Source organism: Phocoena sinus, chromosome X (genome assembly GCF_008692025.1).
Source record: "Phocoena sinus isolate mPhoSin1 chromosome X, mPhoSin1.pri, whole genome shotgun sequence".
Lineage (NCBI taxonomy): Eukaryota > Metazoa > Chordata > Mammalia > Artiodactyla > Phocoenidae > Phocoena > Phocoena sinus.
In genome coordinates this window covers 76,821,429-76,839,415 of record NC_045784.1, presented here as the reverse complement: position 1 = coordinate 76,839,415, position 17,987 = coordinate 76,821,429, and the positions used below count along the sequence as shown (strand labels likewise).

The following is a 17,987-nucleotide window of genomic DNA, read 5'->3' as shown; positions in this document are numbered from 1 at the left end:
ATCTTACACAGAAGCATACACATACGTGTTCACAAAGAGAGGCAAAGGGGGAAAAATCATAAATCCTGCTCCCAGAGACCACCTCCTCAACCTGGGGTGATTCGCTGTCTAAAGGAGGGAAGGAAGGAAGGAAAGAAAGAAAGAACGAAGGTAAAGTACAATAAAGTTATTACAATTAAAATTAATTATTAAGAAAAAAAAATTTTTTTTAAAAAAAAACCATGGACGGATAGAGCCCTAGGACAAATGTTGGAAGCAAAGCTATACAGAGAAAATCTTACACAGAAGCATACACATACACGTTCACAAAGAGAGGCAAAGGGGGAAAAATCATAAATCCTGCTCCCAGAGACCACCTCCTCAACCTGGGGTGATTCGCTGTCTAAAAGAGGGAAGGAAGGAAGGAAAGAAAGAAAGAAAGAACAAAGGTAAAGTACAATAAAGTTATTACAATTAAAATTAATTATTAAGAAAAAAAAATTTTTTTTTAAAAAAACCATGGACGGATAGAGCCCTAGGACAAATGTTGGAAGCAAAGCTATACAGAGAAAATCTTACACAGAAGCATACACATACACGTTCACAAAGAGAGGCAAAGGGGGAAAAATCATAAATCCTGCCCCCAGAGACCACCTCCTCAACCTGGGGTGATTCGCTGTCTAAAGGAGGGAAGGAAGGAAGGAAAGAAAGAAAGAACGAAGGTAAAGTACAATAAAGTTATTACAATTAAAATTAATTATTAAAAAAAAATTTAAAAAAAAAAAAAAAAAAAAACCATGGACGGATAGAGCCCTAGGACAAATGGTGCAAGCAAGAGTATACAGACAAGATCTCACACAGAAGCATACACGCACACATTCACAAAAAGAGGAAAAGGGAAAAAAATCACAGATCTCGCTCCTAAATTCCCCCTCTTCAATTTGGGATCACTCCCTGTCTATTCAGGTATTCCACAATGCAGGGCACATCAAGTTGATTGTGGAGCTTCAATCCGCCGCCTCCGCGGCTGCCGGGAGAGACCTCCCCCTCTCCTCCCTGCTCTCACAGCTCACAGGAGCTCAGCTTTGTACCCGGCCCTGCCCCTGCGCGCAGATCGCTGGAGGGCGTCTGTTTTTTTGCTCAGACAGGACGGGGTTAAAGGAGCCACTGATTCGGGAGCTCTGGCTCACTCAGGCCGGGGGTTGGGGGATGGGGGAAGGCGGGGCACTGTGTGCGGGGCGGGCCTGCGGCGGCAGAGGCAGCGTGACGCTGCGGCAGAGGCCAGCGTGACGCTGCACCGGCCTGAGACCCGCCGTGCGTACTCCCGGGGAAGTTGTCCCTGGATCCCGGGAACCTGGCAGTGGCGGGCTGCACAGGCTCCGCGGAAGAGGGGTGTGGAGAGTGACCTGTGCTCGCACACAGGCCCCTTGGTGGCGGCAGCAGCAGCCTTAGCGTCTCCCGCCCGTCTCTGGGGTCCGCGGTTTTAGCCGCGGCTCGTGCCCGTCTCTGGGGTTCGCGCTTTTAGCCGCGGCTCGCGCCCTTCTCTGGAGATCCTTTAAGCAGCGCTCTTAAACCCCTCTCCTCACGCACCAGGAAACAAAGAGGGAAGAAAAAGTCTCTTGCCTCTTCGGCCGGTGCAGGCTTTTCCCCGAACTCCCTCCCGGCTAGTCGTGGCGCACCAACCCCTTCAGGCTATGCTCAAGCCGCCAACTCCAGTCCTCTCCCTGCGCTCCGTCCAAAACCGAAACCCGAGCTTCAGCTTGCAGCCCCGCCCGCCCCGGCGGGTGAGCAGACAAGCCTCTCGGGTTGGTGAGTGCCGGTCGGCACCGATCGTCTGTGCAGGAATCTCCCCGCTTTGCCCTCCGCACCCGTCACTATGCACCACTCCGCGGTCCCGAAGCTCCCCCCTCCGCCTCCCGCAGTCTCCGCCCGCGGAGAGGCTTCCTAGTGTGTGGAAACTTTTCCTCCTTCACAGCTCCCTCCCACTGATGCAGGTGCCGTCCTTATTCTTTTGTCTCTGTTTTTTCTTTTTTCTTTTGCCCTACCCAGGTACGTGGGGAGTTTCTTGCCTTTTGGGAGCTCTGAGGTCTTCTGCCAGCCTTCAGTAGGTGTTCTGTAGGAGTTGTTCCACGTGTGGATGTATTTCTGGTGTATCCGTGGGGAGGAAGGCGATCTCCACGTCTTACTCTTCCGCCATCTTCCGTCACTTCGTTATTAAGTAGTGTATTGTTTTCCCTCCATGTACTGGTATTTTTAACAGATCTTTTCCTGTAATTGATATTTAGTCTCATAGCATTGTGGTCTGAAAAGATACATGATAAAATTTCAATTTTCTTAAATTTACCAAGGCTTCATTTGTGACCCAAGATATGATCTATCCTGGAGAATGTTCCATGAGCACTTGAGAAAAATGTGTATTCTGTTGGTTTTGGGTGTGGTGTCCTATAAATATCAATTAAGTCCATCTTGTTTAATGTATCATTTAAAGCTTGTGTTTCCTTATTTATTTTCATTTTGGATGATCTGTCCATGGGTGAAATTGGGATGTTAAAGTTTCCTGCTATGAATGTGTTACTGTTGATTTCCCCTTTTATGGCTGTTAGCATTGTCCTTATGTATTGAGGTGCTTCTACGTTGGGTGCATAACTATTTACAATTGTTATTTTTCTTTATGGATCGATCCCTTGATCATTATGTAGTGTCATTCTTTGTCTCTTCTAATAGTCTTTATTTTAAAGTCTATTTTGTCTGATATGAGAATTGCTGCCCCAGCTTTCTTTTGGTTTCCATTTGCATGAAATATACTTTTCCATCCCCTTACTTTCAGTCTGTATGTGTCTGTAGGTCTGAAGTGGTTCTCTTGTAGACAGCAAATATATGGGTCTTGTTTTTGTATCCATTCAGCCAATCTGTGTCTTTTGGTGGGAGCATTAAGTCCATTTACATTTAAAGTAATTATTGGTATGTATCTTCCTATTCCCATTTTCTTAATTGTTTTGGGTTCGTTATTGTAGGTCATTTCCTTCTCTTGTGTTTCTTGCCTAGAGAAGTTCCTTTAGCAGTTGTTGTAGAGCTGATTTGGTGGTGCTGAACTCTCAGCTTTTGCTTGTCTGTAAGGTTTTAATTTCTCCATCGAACCTGAATGACATCCTTGCTGGGTAGGGTAATCTTGGTTGCAGGTTTTTCTCCTTCATCAGTTTAAATATATCCTTCCAGTCCCTTCTGGCTTGCAGAGTTTCTGCTGAAAGTTCAGCTGTTAACCTTATGGTGATTCCCTTTTGTGTTACTTGTTGTTTTTCCCTTGCTGCTTTTAATATGCTTTCTTTGTATTTAATTTTTGACAGTTTGATTAATATGTGTCTTGGCGTATTTCTCCTTGGATTTATCCTGTATGGGACTCTCTGTGCTTCATGGAGTTGATTAACTATTTCCTTTCCCATATTAGGGAATTTTTCATCTATAATCTCTTCAAATATTTTCTCAATCCCTTTCTTTTTCTCTTCTTCTTCTTGGATCCCTATAATCTGAATGTTGGTGCATTTAATGTTGTCCCAGAGGTCTCTGAGACTGTCCTCAGTTCTTTTCATTCTATTTTCTTTATTCTGCTCTGCAGTAGTTATTTCCACTATTTTATCTTCCAGGTCACTTATCCATTCTTCTGCCTCAGTTATTCTGCTATTGATCCCATCTAGAGTATTTTTCATTTCATTTATTGTGTTGTTCATCGTTGTTTGTTTCATGCTTAGTCCTTCTAGGTCCTTGTTAAATGTTTCTTGCATTTCCTCTACTCTATTTCCAAGATTTTGTATCATCTTTCCTATCAATATTCTGAATTCTTTCTCAGGTAGACTGCCTATTTCCTCTTCATTTGTTAGGTCTGGTGGGTTTTAATCTTGCTCCTTCATCTGCTGCGTGTTTTTCTGTCTTCTCCTTTTGCTTATCTTACTATGTTTGGGGTCTCCTTTTTGCAGGCTGCAGGTTCGTATTTCCCATTGTTTTTGGTGTCTGTCCACAGTGGCTAAGGTTGGTTCAGTGGGTTGTGTTGGCTTCATGTTGGAGGGGACTAGTGCCTGTGTTCCGGTGGATGAGGCTGCTTCTTGTCTTTCTAGTGAGCTGTTACATATTTGCTTTTGTGTTCTGGCATGTCTGTGGACTTATTATGACTTTAGACATCATCTCTGCTAATGGGTGGGGTTGTGTTCCTGTCTTGCTAGCTGTTTGGCATAGGATGTCCAGCACTTTAGCTTGCTGGTCGTTGAGTGAAGCTGGGTGCTGGTGTTGAGATGGAGATCTCTGGGAGATTTTTGCCATTTGATATTATGTGGAGCTTGGAGTTCTCTTGTGGACCAGTGTCCTGAAGTTGGCTCTCCCACCTCAGAGGCACAGCACTGACTCCTGGCTGCAGCTCCAAGAGCCTTTCATCCGCATAGCTCAGAATGAAAGGGAGAAAAAGTAGAAAGAAAGAATTAGTAGAAGTAGAAAGAACAAGAGAAAGAAAGAAAGAAAGAAAGGAGGGAGGGAGGGAGGGAGGGAGGAAGGAAGAAAGGGAGGAGGGAAGGAAGGAAAAAAAGAAAGAAAGAAGATAAAGTATAATAAAATAAAGTAATATAAAATATAATCTAGTTATTAAAATAAAAACAATATTATTAAGAGAAAAAAAACAGACAGATAGAACCCTAGGACAAATGGTGGAAGCAAAGCTATACAGACAATGTCTCACACAGAATCATACACATACACACTCACAAAAAGTTGAAAAGGGGAAAAGAATCATAAATAAATCTTTCTCTCAAAGTTCACCTCCTCAATTTGGGATGATTCATTGTCTAAATGAGGGAAAGAAGGAAAGAAATAAAGAAAGAAAGAAAGAAGATAAAGTAAAGTAAAATAAAGTTATTAAAATAGAAAAATTATTAAAAAAATTTTTTTTTTAAAACCCAGAAAAATGGACAGATAGAACAGTAGGACAAATGGTGGAAGCAAAGCTATACAGACAAAATCTCACACAGAAGCATATGCATACACACTCACAAAAAGAAGAAAAGGGGAAAAATCATAAATCTTACTCTCAAAGTCCACCTCCATAATTTGGGATGATTTGTTGTCTATTCATGTATTCTGCATATGCAGGGTACATCAAGTTGATTGTGGAGCTTTAATCCGCTGCTTCTGAGGCTGCTGGGAGAGATTTCCCTTTCTCTTCTTTGTTCTCACAGCTCCCAGGGGCTCCGCTTTAGATTTGGCCCTGCCTCTGCGTTTAGGTCACTGGAGGGTGTCTGTTGTTCACTCAGACAGGATGGGGTTAAAGGAGCCGCTGAATTGGGGAGTCTGGCTCACTCAGGCTGGCGGGAGGGAGGGGCATGGAGTGCGCAGTGAACCTGCGGCGGCAGAGGCCGGCATGACGTTACAGCAGCCTGAGGTGTGCCGTGCGTTCTCCTGGGGGAGTTTTCCCTGGATCTCGGGACCCTGGCAGTGGTGGGCTGCACAGGCTTCCCCGCAGGGGCCTGTTGATAGTGACCTGTGCTCGCACACAGGCTTCTTGGTGGCAGCTGCAGCAGCCTTAGCGTCTCCTGCCCATCTCTGGTGTCCACGCTTTTAGCCTGGCTCGCGCCCGTCTCTGGAGCTCCTTTAAGCAGTTCTCTTAATCCCCTCTCCTCACGCACCAGGAAACAAAGAAGGATGAAAAAGTCTCTTGCCTCTTCAACAGCTCCAGACTTTTCCCTGGACTCCCTCCCGGCTAGCCGTGGTGCACTAACCCACTGCAGGCTGTGTTCACGCCACCAACCCCAGTCCTTTCCCAGCGCTCCTAGAGAAGCCTGGCCTCAACTCCCAGCCCCGCCTGCCCCAGCAGGTGATCAGACAAGCATCTTGGGCTGGTGAGTGCTGGTTGGCCCTGACCCTCTGTGGGAATCTCTCCACTTTGCCCTCCGAACCCCTGTTGCTATGCTCTGCTCTGCGGCTCCGAAGCTCCCCTGCTCTGCCACCTGTAGTCTCCGCCCGCGAAGGGGCTTCCTAGTGTGTGGAAACCTTTCCTCCTTCACAGCTCCCTCCCACTGGTGCTGGTCCCGTCCCTATCCTTTTGTCTCTGTTTATTCTTTTTTCTTTTGCCCTATCCAGGTATGTGGGGGGTTTCTTGCCTTTTGGGAGGTCTGAGGTCTTCTGCCAGCGTTCAGTAGGTGTTCTATAGGAGTTGTTCCTCGTGTAGATGTATTTCAGGTGTATCTGTGGGGAGGAAGTTGATCTCTGTGTCTTACTCTTCTGCCATCTTCCCAGAAGCCCCAAGATCATCTGTTTTAAAGATGAAGGAAAATTGTTACATGTCAGATGGCTGAAAAATCTCATGCCATGAAGTACAGCTTTCCAAGGGTCCTTCAGCATTGTCAGATTATAATTAAGTAATTCAAATTATAATTTCTGAGAACATAATATGTGCCAGGCAATATTCTAGACACTGATGATATAGTGAAAAGAAAATAATGACATGGTCACTATTTTCATGAACCTTTTGGTATATAAAATTCATGGGCAAATAAATGTGGTGCAGATAATAAGTGACCACAAGTTTTCTGGTTCAGTCCAGTACAATTAAAACCTTTTTCCCCTCCAATGGATTTGATATCAGGGAACTTCAGTTCTACTCCTACTATCCTATTGTCCTGTTTCTTCTGGATGACTTCTGATTTCAACCTCTGCAGTAGTTTCCTTTGTTCTTTATTGATGCTTCCTTTGGAATCTGGGCCTTGAATTTGCCTACTGTCTTTTACTTGGTTCTTAATATTCCTCAGTTGTCTTCTGAGTCCCCATGAATCAATTTATTTGTGGTGGGCAGAATTTTAAAATGGCCTCATATTAATCACTGTTTAGTGTGCACACTCTGTATAATTCCCTTTCCTTGAGTGTGCACAAGTTTGATGTAATCAAATGAGCCCTTTTAAAAGAGAGTCTAGAAGTGAGAGAAAGAAGAAGCGAGAAAGATTTGAAGCTCTCCTGTTGGCCTGGAAGAAGCAGATTTTCATGTTCTAGAGAGAGCCACATGGCAGGAAATGTCAGGTGCCTAGGATCTAAGGGTGGCCCCAGCTGATAGCCAGTAAGAAACTAGAGACCTTAGTTCTACAACTGCAAGTAACTTAAATTTGCCAACAACAAAGTAAATTTGGAAGAGAACTCCAAGTTCCATGAAGAAGTGCAGCCTGGATGACATCTTGACTGCAGCCTTGTTAGACACTGACCAGATGACAGTCACACATTGCCTGGAGTTGAAGAGAGTAAGGGTGTTGTTTTAAATAGCTAAGTTTGTAATAACCTGTTACACAACAATGGATAAAACCCTGTCAGCCATACCCAACCATGGCTCTTGGGACACTGGCTTGGGCAGATCTCTAGGTATTCTGACCCAGGGAGAATGTTAGAAAAATAGAGATGTAGAAATTTTGTAAGTGTTATAGGATGAATTACGTCCCTCCAAAATTTATATGTTGAACTCCTAATCCCCATACCTCAGACTGTGATTGTGTTTGGAGATAGGGCCTTTAAAGAGGTAATTAAGGTAAAATGAGACCATATGGGTGGGCCCTAATCCAATATGACTGGTGTTCTTATAAGAAAATGTGATTAGGACAGAGATAGGCACAGAGGGAAGACCCAGAGATGATACGTGGAGAAGGTGGCCTCAGGAGAAACCAAACCAGCCAACAGTTTGATCTCAGACTTCCAGTCTTCAGAACAATGAGAAAATAAATTTCCGTTGTTTAAGCCACTCACCCAGTCTGTAATACTTTTTTTATGAGAACCTAACAAATGACTACAATAGATAAAAGTCAAGATGAATTTTTTTTCTTTTCAGCTTGAGTTATAGCCGTAACTGTGTCTTCCAGTTCACTGATCCATTCTTCTGTCTCATCTCCTGTTGATTCATTCTAGTTTATTTTTTTTAATTCCAGTAATAGTTTTCTTCAGCTCTGTTTGGTTCTTCTATATTTTCTCTTTGTTCACCTCATCACTGTGCTCATCCATTCTGCTGTCGAGTTCATTGAACATCTTTATGATCATTCCCTTGAACTCTTTATTGGGTAGATTGATTATCTCTTGTTTAGTTAGTTCTTCTTCTGGGATTTTATCTTGTTCCTTTCTTTGGAACATATTCCTCTGTCACCTAATTTTGTCTGATTCTCTGTTTTTTATTTCTAAGTATTAGGTAGGTCCATGATGCTTCCCAATCTTGGAGAAGTGGCCTTATGTAGGAGATATCTTATGGGTCCCAGAAGCACATCCTCTCTGATCACTATAGCTATATGCTATAAGATTTCCCCTTATGTGGGCTGTATGGGTCCTTCTGTTGTGGTGGGGTCAAAATTTATGGGGATGCTGGGATGCAGGGCTGGCCCCCAATTGGCTGCCTGTCCTTGTATAGTATAGAGGCTGGTGGGTGTATTCATGTCCTGGCACCACTGACTGCACTGTCCAGGGAGTCCTGGACCTGGTGCCACCCACTGGTGGGTGGGACCATGTTCTGGGGCAGCTGGATGCAATGCTTAGGAGGTCCCAGTGCTGATGTTGGCCTGTTCATGCGTGGGGCCTGGGCCTGGTGCATCCCAGGGCTGGTACAGGTCTGCTGCTGTGCAAGGCCAGATCCCAGGGAGACTGGCTGTGGTTTTGGGGTGGCAAAGCTTGTGTTGACATGCTGGTGTTTGAGGCTATGCCCCTATGCATCTGGCTGTTTGGCCTGCGGTGTCCCTTGACATGTACTTACTGGCTAGTGGGTAGGGCTGTGTCCCGGCACAAATAAGCTAGAGGGAGGATTCCAAAATAGTGCTTGCCAGCATCAGTGTCCTCGTGGTAGAACGAGCTCCTCAAAATGGCTACCACCAGTGTCTATGTCCCCAGGGTGAGTCCCAGTTGCCTCCTGCCTCTCTTGGAGGCTCTCTAAGATAAGCAAGTGAGTTTGGCCGAGGTTACTTTTAAATTACTGCTTCTGCCCTGGGTCGCAGAGTGTGACATTTTGCGTACATCATTTAACAGTGGAGTCTCTGAATTATACAGCTCCCTGGCTCTGCTGAATGCGAGCCACACTGGCCTTCAAAGCCAAATGTTCTGGGAGCTCATCTTCCTGATTTCAGGACATTCATGCTGGGGAGCCTTTTGTGGAATATGTACCCCTCACTCCTTGGGGAGAATGTCTGCAATTATGATTATCCTCCATATGTGGCTCACCTGCCTGGGGATCTGGGTCTTGACTCTACTGTGTTTCTGACCCTCCTACCCCCCTCACTGTGGTTCCTTCTTTATATCTTCAGTTGTAGAAGATCTTTTCTTATAGTCTTCAGGTCATTATAATTCATGGCTTTTCTATAAATAGTTGTAATTTTTGTGTGCCCATGGGAGGACATGCGCTAAGGGACTTCCTACTCCACAATCCTGGTCACTCTTAACCATTTTTAAATGTACAGTTCAGCATCATTAAATATATTCACACTATTGTCTAACCATCCCCACCATCCATCTCCAGAACTTTTGGATCTTTCTAACCAGAAACTCTGTGTCCATTAAAAAATAACTCTCCTTTTTTCACCACCCAATAGCCATTGGCAATCACCTATCTACTGTCTGTCTCTATGATTTTAACTAGTCTAGGTACCTACTATAAATGGAATCATACAGTATTTGTCCTATTTTGTCTTGCTTATTTCACATAACATAAAATATTCAAAATACAATCATATTGTAGCATGTATCAGATTTACATTCATTTTTAGGTTGAATAAAATTCCATTGTATGTTGATACCACATTTTGTTTATCCATTCATGTGTCTACAGAAAACTGGACTGTTTCTACATTTTTGCCATTATGAAAATGCTACTATAAACATTGGTGAACAAATACCATTTTTAATCAATATTTTTATCGAGCTAGAGTTGATTTACAATGTTGTGTTAATTTCTGCTGTATAGCAAAGTGACTGACTTATACATAATTGAATATCTCTGTGCTATACAGTGGGGAATTTTTGTTGTTTATCCATTCTATATATAAAAGCTTACATCTGCTAACCCCAAACTCCCACTACATCCTTCCTCCAAACCCCTCTCACTTGGCAACCATTATTATGTTCTCTATGCCCATGATGCCGTTTCTGTTTCATAGATAGGTTTATTTACATCATATTTTAGATTCCACGTAAAAGTGATATCATATGGAAACAAATACCATTTGAGTCTCTGCTTTTAAGGTTTTTGGTATATACTCGGAAGTGGAATTGCTGGATCATTTGGTAATTATATGGTAATTTTTTTAACATCTTTACTGGAGTAAAATTGCTTTACAATAGTGTGTTAGTTTCTGCTTTATAACAAAATGAATCAGATATACATATACATATATTCCCATATCTCACCCTTCTTGTGTCTCCCTCGCACCCTCCCTATCCCATCTCTCTAGGTGGTCACAAAGCATGAAGCTGATCTCCCTGTGCTATGAGGCTGCTTCCCACTAGCTATATATTATACATTTGATAGTATATATAAGTCCATGCCACTCTCTCACTTCGTCCCGCTTACCCTTCCCCTTCCCCATGTCCTTAAGTCCATTCTCTACATCTGTGTCTTTATTCCTGTCCTGGCCCAGGTTCTTCAGAACCTTTTTTTTTTTTAGACTCCATATATATGTGTTAACATATGGTATTTGTTTTTCTTTCTGACTTACTTCACTCTGCATGACAGTCTCTAAGTCCATCCACCTCCATAAAAATAACTCAATTTCATTTATTTTTATGGCTGGGTAATATTCCATTGTATATATGTGACACATCTTCTTTATCCGTTCATCTGTTAATGGACACTTAGGGTGCTTCCATGTCCTAGTTATTGTAAATAGAGCTGCAATAAAATTGTGGTACATGACTCTTTTTGAATTATTGTTTTCTCAGGGTATATGCCCAGTAGTGGGATTTCTGGGTCATATGGTAGCTCTATTTTTAGTTTTTTTAAGGAACCTTCATACTGTTCTCCATAGTGGCTGTATCAATTTACATTCCCACCAACAGTACAAGAGGATTCCCTTTTCTCCACAACCTCTACAGCATTTATTTTTTGTAGATTTTTGGATGATGGCCATTCTGAACAGTGTGAGATGATACCTCATTGTAGTTTTGATTTGCATTCCTTTAATTATTAAAGATGTTTAGCAGCCTTTCATGTGTTTGTTGGCAATCTGTATATCTTCTTTGGAGAAATGTCTATTTAGTTCTTCTACCTATTTGTGGATTGGATTGTTTGTTTTTCTGATATTGAGCTGCATGAGCTGCTTATAACTTCTGGTGATTAATCCTTTGTCAGTTTCTTCATTTGCAAACATTTTCTCCCATTCTAAGGGTTGTCTTTTCATCTTGTTTATGGGTTCCTTTGCTGTGCAAAAGCTTTTAATTTTCATTAGGTCCCATTTGTTTAGTTTTGGTTTTATTTCCATTTCTCTAGGATATGGGTCAAAAAGGATCTTGATGTGATTTATGTCATAGAGTGTTCTGCCTATGTTTTACTCTAAGAGTTTTATAGTGTCTGGCCTTACATTTAGGTGTTTAATCCATTTTAAGTTTATTTTTGTGCATCGTGTTAGGGAGTATTCTAATTCCATACTTTTACATGTAGCTGTCGAGTTCTCCCAGCACCAATTATTGAAGAGGCTGTCTTGAATCCATTGTATGTTCTTGCCTCCTTTATAAAAATAAGGTGACCATATGTGCGTGGGTTTATCTCTGGGACTTCTATCCTTTTCTGTTGACTTATATTTCTGTTTTTGTGCCAGTACCATACCGTCTTGATTACATTAGCATTGTAGTATAGTCTGTGTCTGGGAGCCAGATTCCTCCAGCTCCATTTTTCTTCACAAGATTGTTTGGGCTATTAGGTGTCTTTTGTGTTTCCATACATATTGTGAAATTTTTTGCTCTAGTTCTGTGACAAATGCCATCAGTATTTGGCAGGGATTGCACTGAATCTGTAGATTGCTTTGAGTAGTATAGTAATTTTCACAATGTTGATTATTCCAATCCATGAACATGGTATATCTCTCCAACTGTTTGTATCATCTTTAATTTCTTTCATCAGTGTCTTATAGGTTTTGGCATACACGTCTTTGTCTCCTTAGGTAGGTTTATTCCTAGGTATGTTATTCTTTTTTTGCAGTGGTAAATGGGAGTGTTTCCTTAATTTCTCTTACAAATTTTTCATCACTATTGTATAGGAATGGAAGAGATTTCTGTGCATGAATTTTCTATCCTGCTACTTTACCAAATTCATTGATTAGCTCTAGTAGTTTTCTGGTAGCATCTTTAGGATTCTCTATGTATATTATAATGTCATCAGCAAACCGTCACAGCTTTATTCTTCTTTTCCGATTTGGATTCCTTCTATTTCTTTTCTTCTCTGTTTGCTGAGGCTAAAACTTCCAAAATTATTTTGAATAATAGTGGTGAGAGTGGGCAACCTTGTCCTGTTCCTGATCTTAGAGGAAATGGTTTCAGTTTTTCACCATTGAGGACGATATTGGCTGTGAGTTTGTCATTCATTGCCTTTATTATGTTGAGGTAAGTTTTCTCTATGCCTTCTTTCTGGAGGTTTTTTATCATAAATGGGTCTTGAATTGTGTCAAAAGCTTTCTCTGCCTCTATTGAGATGATCATATGGTTTTTCTCCTTCAATTTGTTATTAAGGTGTATCACATTGATTGATTTGCATATATTGAAGAATCCTTGCATTTCTGGGATAAACCCCACTTGATCATGGTATATTATCCTTTTAATGTGCTGTTGGATTCTTTTTGCTACTATTTTGTTGAGGGTTTTGGCATCTATGTTCATCAGTAATATTGGCCTGTAGTTTTCTTTCTTTGTGATATCTTTTTCTGGTTTTGGTATCAGAGTGATGCTGACCTCATAGAATGAGTTTGGGAGTGCTCCTCCTTCTTCTATATTTTGGAAGAGTTTGAGAATGATAGGTGTTAGCTCTTCTCTAAATGTTTGATAGAATTCGCCTGTGAAGCTATCTCGTCCAGGGCTTTTGTATGTTGGAAGATTTTTAATCACAGTCTCAATTTCAGTGATTGTAATTGGTCTTTTTTATTTTCTATTTCTTCCTGGTTCAGTCTCAAATGGTTGTGCTTTTCTAAGAATTTGTCCATTTCTTCCAGGTTATCCATTTTATTGGTATGTAGTTCCTTGTGGTAATCTCTCATGATCCTTTGTATTTCTGCAGTGTCAGCTGCTACTTCTTTTTCATTTCTAAGTCTATTGATTAGAGTCTTCTCCCTTTTTTTTTGTTGAGTATGGCTAATGTTTTATCAATGTTGTTTATCTTCTCAAAGAACTAGTTTTTATTTTTATTGATCCTTGCTATCGTTTCCTTCATTTCTTTTTCATTTATTTCTGATCTGATCATTATGATTTCTTTCCTTCTGCTAACTTTGGGTTTTTTTTTTTTTTTGGTTCTTCTTTCTCTAATTGCTTTAGGTGTAAGGTTAGGTTGTTTATTTGTAATGTTTCTTGTTTCTTAAGGTAAGATTGTATTGCTATATACTTCCCTCTTACAACTATTTTGCTGCATCCCATAGGTTTTGGGTCATTGTGTTTTCATTGTCATTTGTTTCTAGGTATTTTTTGATTTCCTCTTTGTTTCTTCAGTGATCTCTTGGTTATTTAGTAGTGTATTGGTTAGCCTCCATGTATTTGTGTCTTTTAAGTTATTTTCCATGAAATTAATTTCTAATCTCATAGCATTGTGGTCAGAAAAGATGCTGATATCGTTTCAAATTTCGTAAAGTTATCAAGGCTTGATTTGTGACCCAATATATGATCTATCCTGGAGAATGTTCCATGAGCACTTGAGGGGAAAGTGTATTCTGTTGTTTTTGGATGGAATGTCCTATAAATATTAATTAATTCCATCTTGTTTAGTGTGTCACTTAAAGCTTGTGTTTCCGTATGTATTTTTATTTTGAATGATCTGTCCATTGGTGAAAATGGGTTTTTTTGTTAAAGTCCCCTACCATTGTGTTAATGTTGATTTCCCATTTTATGGCTGTTAGCATTTGCCTTATGTTTTGTAGTTCTCCTATGCTGGGTGCATAAATATTTACAATTGTTATATCTTCTCCTTGGATTGATCTGTTGATCATTAGGTAGTGTCCTTCTTTGTCTCTTGTAATAGTCTTTGTTTTAAAGTCTATTTTGTCTGATATGAAAATTGCTACTCCAGCTTTCTTTTGATTTCCATTTGCATGGAATATCTTTTTTCATCCCCTCACTTTCAGTCATTACGTGTCCCTAGGTCTGAAGTGAGTCTTTTGTAGACAGTATATATACAGTTCTTGTTTTTGTATCCATTCAGCCACTTTATGTCTTTTGGTGGGAGCATTTAATCCATTTACATTTAAGGTAATTATTGATATATATGTTCCTATTACCATTTTCCTAATTGTTCTGGGTTCGTTTTTGTCGGTCTTTTCCTTCTCTTGTGTTTCCTGCCTAGAGAAGTTCCTTTAGCATTTGTTGTAAAGCTCGTTTGGTGGTGCTGAATTATCTTCGCTTTTGCTTGTCTGCAAATGTTTTAATTTCTCCATCGAATCTGAATGAGATCTTTGCAGGGTAGTGTAATCTTAGTTGTAGGTTTTTCTCTTTCTTCACTTTAAATATGTCCTGCCACTCCCTTCTGGCTTGCAGAGTTTCTGCTGAAAGATCAACTGTTAACCTTATGGGGATTCCCTTGTATGTTATTTGTTGTTTTTCCCTTGCTGCTTTTAATATTTTTTCTCTGTATTTAATTTTTGATAGTTTGATTAATAGGTGTCTTGGCTTGTTTCTCCTTGCATTTATCTTGTTGGGACTCTCTGTGCTTCCTGGACTTGATTAACTATTTCCTTTCCCATATTAGGTAAGTTTTCAACTGTAATCTCTAAATGTTTTCTCAGTCCCTTTCTTTTTCTCTTTTTCTTCTCAGACTCCTATAATTCAAATGTTGGTGCATATAATGTTGTCTCAGAATTCTCTAAGACTGTCCTCAATTCTTTTCATTATTTTTTACTTTATTCTGCTCTGCAGTAGTTATTTCCATTATTTTATCTTCCATGTCACTTAGTAGTGTATTGGTTCTTCTGTCTCAGGTATTCTGCTATTGATATCTTCTAGAGCATTTTTTTTTTTTTTTTTGTGCTTCACGGGCCTTTCACTGTTGTGGTCTCTCCCGTTGTGGAGCACAGGTTCCGGACGCACAGGCTTAGCGGCCATGGCTTATGTGCCTAGCCTCTCTGCAGCATGTGGGATCTTCCTGGACCGGGGCATGAACCCGTGTCCCCTGCATTGGCAGGCGGACTCTCAACCACTGCACCACCAGGGAAGCCCTAGAACATTTTTAATTTCATTTATTGTGTTGTTCATCATTGTTTGTTTGCTCTTTAGTTCTTGTAGGTCCTTATTAAGCAATTCTTGTGGTTTCTCCATTCTATTTCTAAGATTTTGGATCATCTTTACTATCTCATTATTCTGAATTGTTTTACAGGTAGATTGCCTATTTCCTCTTCATTTGTTTGGTCTGGTGGGTTTTTACATTGCTTCTTCATCTGCTTTGTTTTTCTGTCTTCTCATTTTGCTTAACTTACTGTGTTTGGGGTCTCCTTTTCACAGGCTGCAGGTTCGTAGTTCCCATTGTTTTTTGTTTCTGCCCCCAGTGGCTAAGGTTGGTTCAGTGGGTTGTGTAGGCTTACTATTGGAGGAGACTGGTGTCTGTGTTCTGGTGGATGAGTCTGGATCTTTTCTTTCTGGTGGGCAGAACCATGACTGGTGGTGCATTTTGGGGTGTCTGTGACCTTATTATGATTTTAGGAAGCCTCTCTGATAATGGGTGGTGTTGTGTTTCTGTCTTGATAGTTGTTTGGCATAGGGTGTCCAGCACTGTAACTTACTGGCTGTTGAGTGGAGCTTTTTCTTAAGTTTGAGATGGAAATCTCTGGGAGAGCTTTTGCCATTTGATATTACATGGAGCTGGGAGGTCTCTGGTGGACCAATGTGCTGAACTCGGCTCTCCCACCTCAGAGACACAGGTCTGACATGTGGCCAGAGCATCAAGACCCTTCCAGCCACACGGTTAACAGTTGGCAATAGAGGGCCTGTAAACTTCTTCATATCATCTTGTCCTGCTTGTCCTCCAGTTTATTCATGATTCTGTCCTAGAATAGAGGGTGTGAGAGCCTTCAGTCACACTTACATCCTTGCGACCCATCAGCCCTGCTGCCTTTCACCACTCACTTTTGCATGGTGGATCACAGTCGATCAATCACCAACTCGGGAGAAGTGCTGCGGCTCCCTCTGATGGCTCAGGAAAAAAAATCTCTGCCACTCAAGCCACACACTCATGTTCTTGTGCCTTCACGCCTTCTACAGTCAATTTTTTGAATAACTGTCATACTGTTTCCCAGAGTTGCTGAATCATTTTGTATTCCTAGAAGAAATGCACAAGGGTTGAAATTTCTCCACATCCTTGCCAACATTTATTTCTTGTTCTTTTTTTTTTAATAATAGCCTTCCCAATGGCTATAAAATGGTATATCATTGTAGTTTCAGAAATAGTTTCCCTGCCTGTATTATATTGTGGCAACTCTAGCATTGCATGGGAATTGGAGAAAATTGACCACCCACCCACCAAAATAGTAACCTTTTCCTTGCTCAGTTGGTCTGCTGCTCTACTGATATGAAAACTCTAAAAGGATCAAGCAACTATTTTATCCTTATATTCAGTAAATCCAACAAATATTCAACTTACAAGAGTTTCACCATCAGGGAACTAGAATCTCTAATCCAGAAGTACATACAATTGAGGGTATGAGACACACAAAAAAATCCACAAATGGGCCAATCTTATTTCATTTCTTGATTCCTGGAGCTCACGGTCATTAGTTCAATGCCTTATACCATATCCTGGAGGGTAGCATCCCAAACCTAGAGTATATTGTCACCTTAATGGAGCTTCTAAACAACCATTCTGGCCTTCTATATGCTGCTTCTGGATAACACAGGATGCTATAGTACCAATAAATCTTGTCGTAATGTGCCCCTGATGAAGCTATTTATCTACTGTCAAAAACCTCCTTTGTTATAAGAGGTAATGTTTTGAAGGATCTCTTAGAGGACTTTAGGTGTATTCTGTAATTCCTCAGATAAAGGTGCTAGACCAGATTTTGAGAGAGGATAGATATGAGTTTCAGCCATGCATAGCCACCACTCCTGCACTATATTAGAGGCTTGTTGACATCCACCAAATGTGTTATTTTCTCAGTCATAGTGTCTCCTTTGCAATGGGTACTCTTTAGTGATCATTGCTTTGAAGTATAGAGACCTGTATACTCTCTGCTTACTATCTCAGGTCAATTCACTTAAGTTTCCATTATCCATTGGTTGTAAGTTTTCTCTGGGGACATTAACTTCTCCCACTGTCAAGCTGTTTGCATTTGGACTCAGGAGGTTCCTTTGAATTAGGAGAAGTCAGTGAGGTAAAAAAAAAAATAGTAGAAGCATAGTGTGCATTTAAGATAGGAAGCTGTCACCATTAGTCAGAGCTCATTCAGAACTTTCCACTGTAGCTGGGCATGGAAAAGTATAGAAAAGGATATGCAACTGAAAGGTTGTCCTTGGGAAAATTATTTTTAGAAAGAGTATACATGAATGTTGAGGTTCTAGGAATTTATTCTTCTAAACTATCTATGTCTTTACACCCCTTGGAATGGATTGGTGAATCCTCAGGTGTATATAAATCCCTATTAAAGACTGCTGCTTGAAGGATTTCTGCATTCTTTCACCAGGATACCTGGGAAGTCCTATATGTCCTGCATACTACACATAGGCTATTAAAGAACAGAGCCCTCTCTCAGATCAGTTAATTGAAATACTCCCTCTACCTTTACTGACATGTGCCAGGATGGATGAGCAGGAAGGCAAGAACAACAATAATAACAAGAGTAACAATCTGG

At 40.9% G+C, this 17,987-nt stretch overlaps 1 long non-coding RNA gene across 1 annotated transcript; it reads right to left on the bottom strand.

Annotated features, from left to right (window-relative positions):
- Nucleotides 1-3,946: 3,946 nt before the first annotated feature.
- LOC116747927 lies at nucleotides 3,947-15,831 on the bottom strand. The gene is made up of 3 exons (XR_004348137.1): nucleotides 15,797-15,831; nucleotides 8,483-8,488; nucleotides 3,947-4,092 (listed from the first exon to the last, which is right to left on the bottom strand). It is a non-coding gene; the product is annotated as an uncharacterized LOC116747927 (long non-coding RNA).
- Between the last annotated feature and the right edge of the window lie 2,156 nt (nucleotides 15,832-17,987).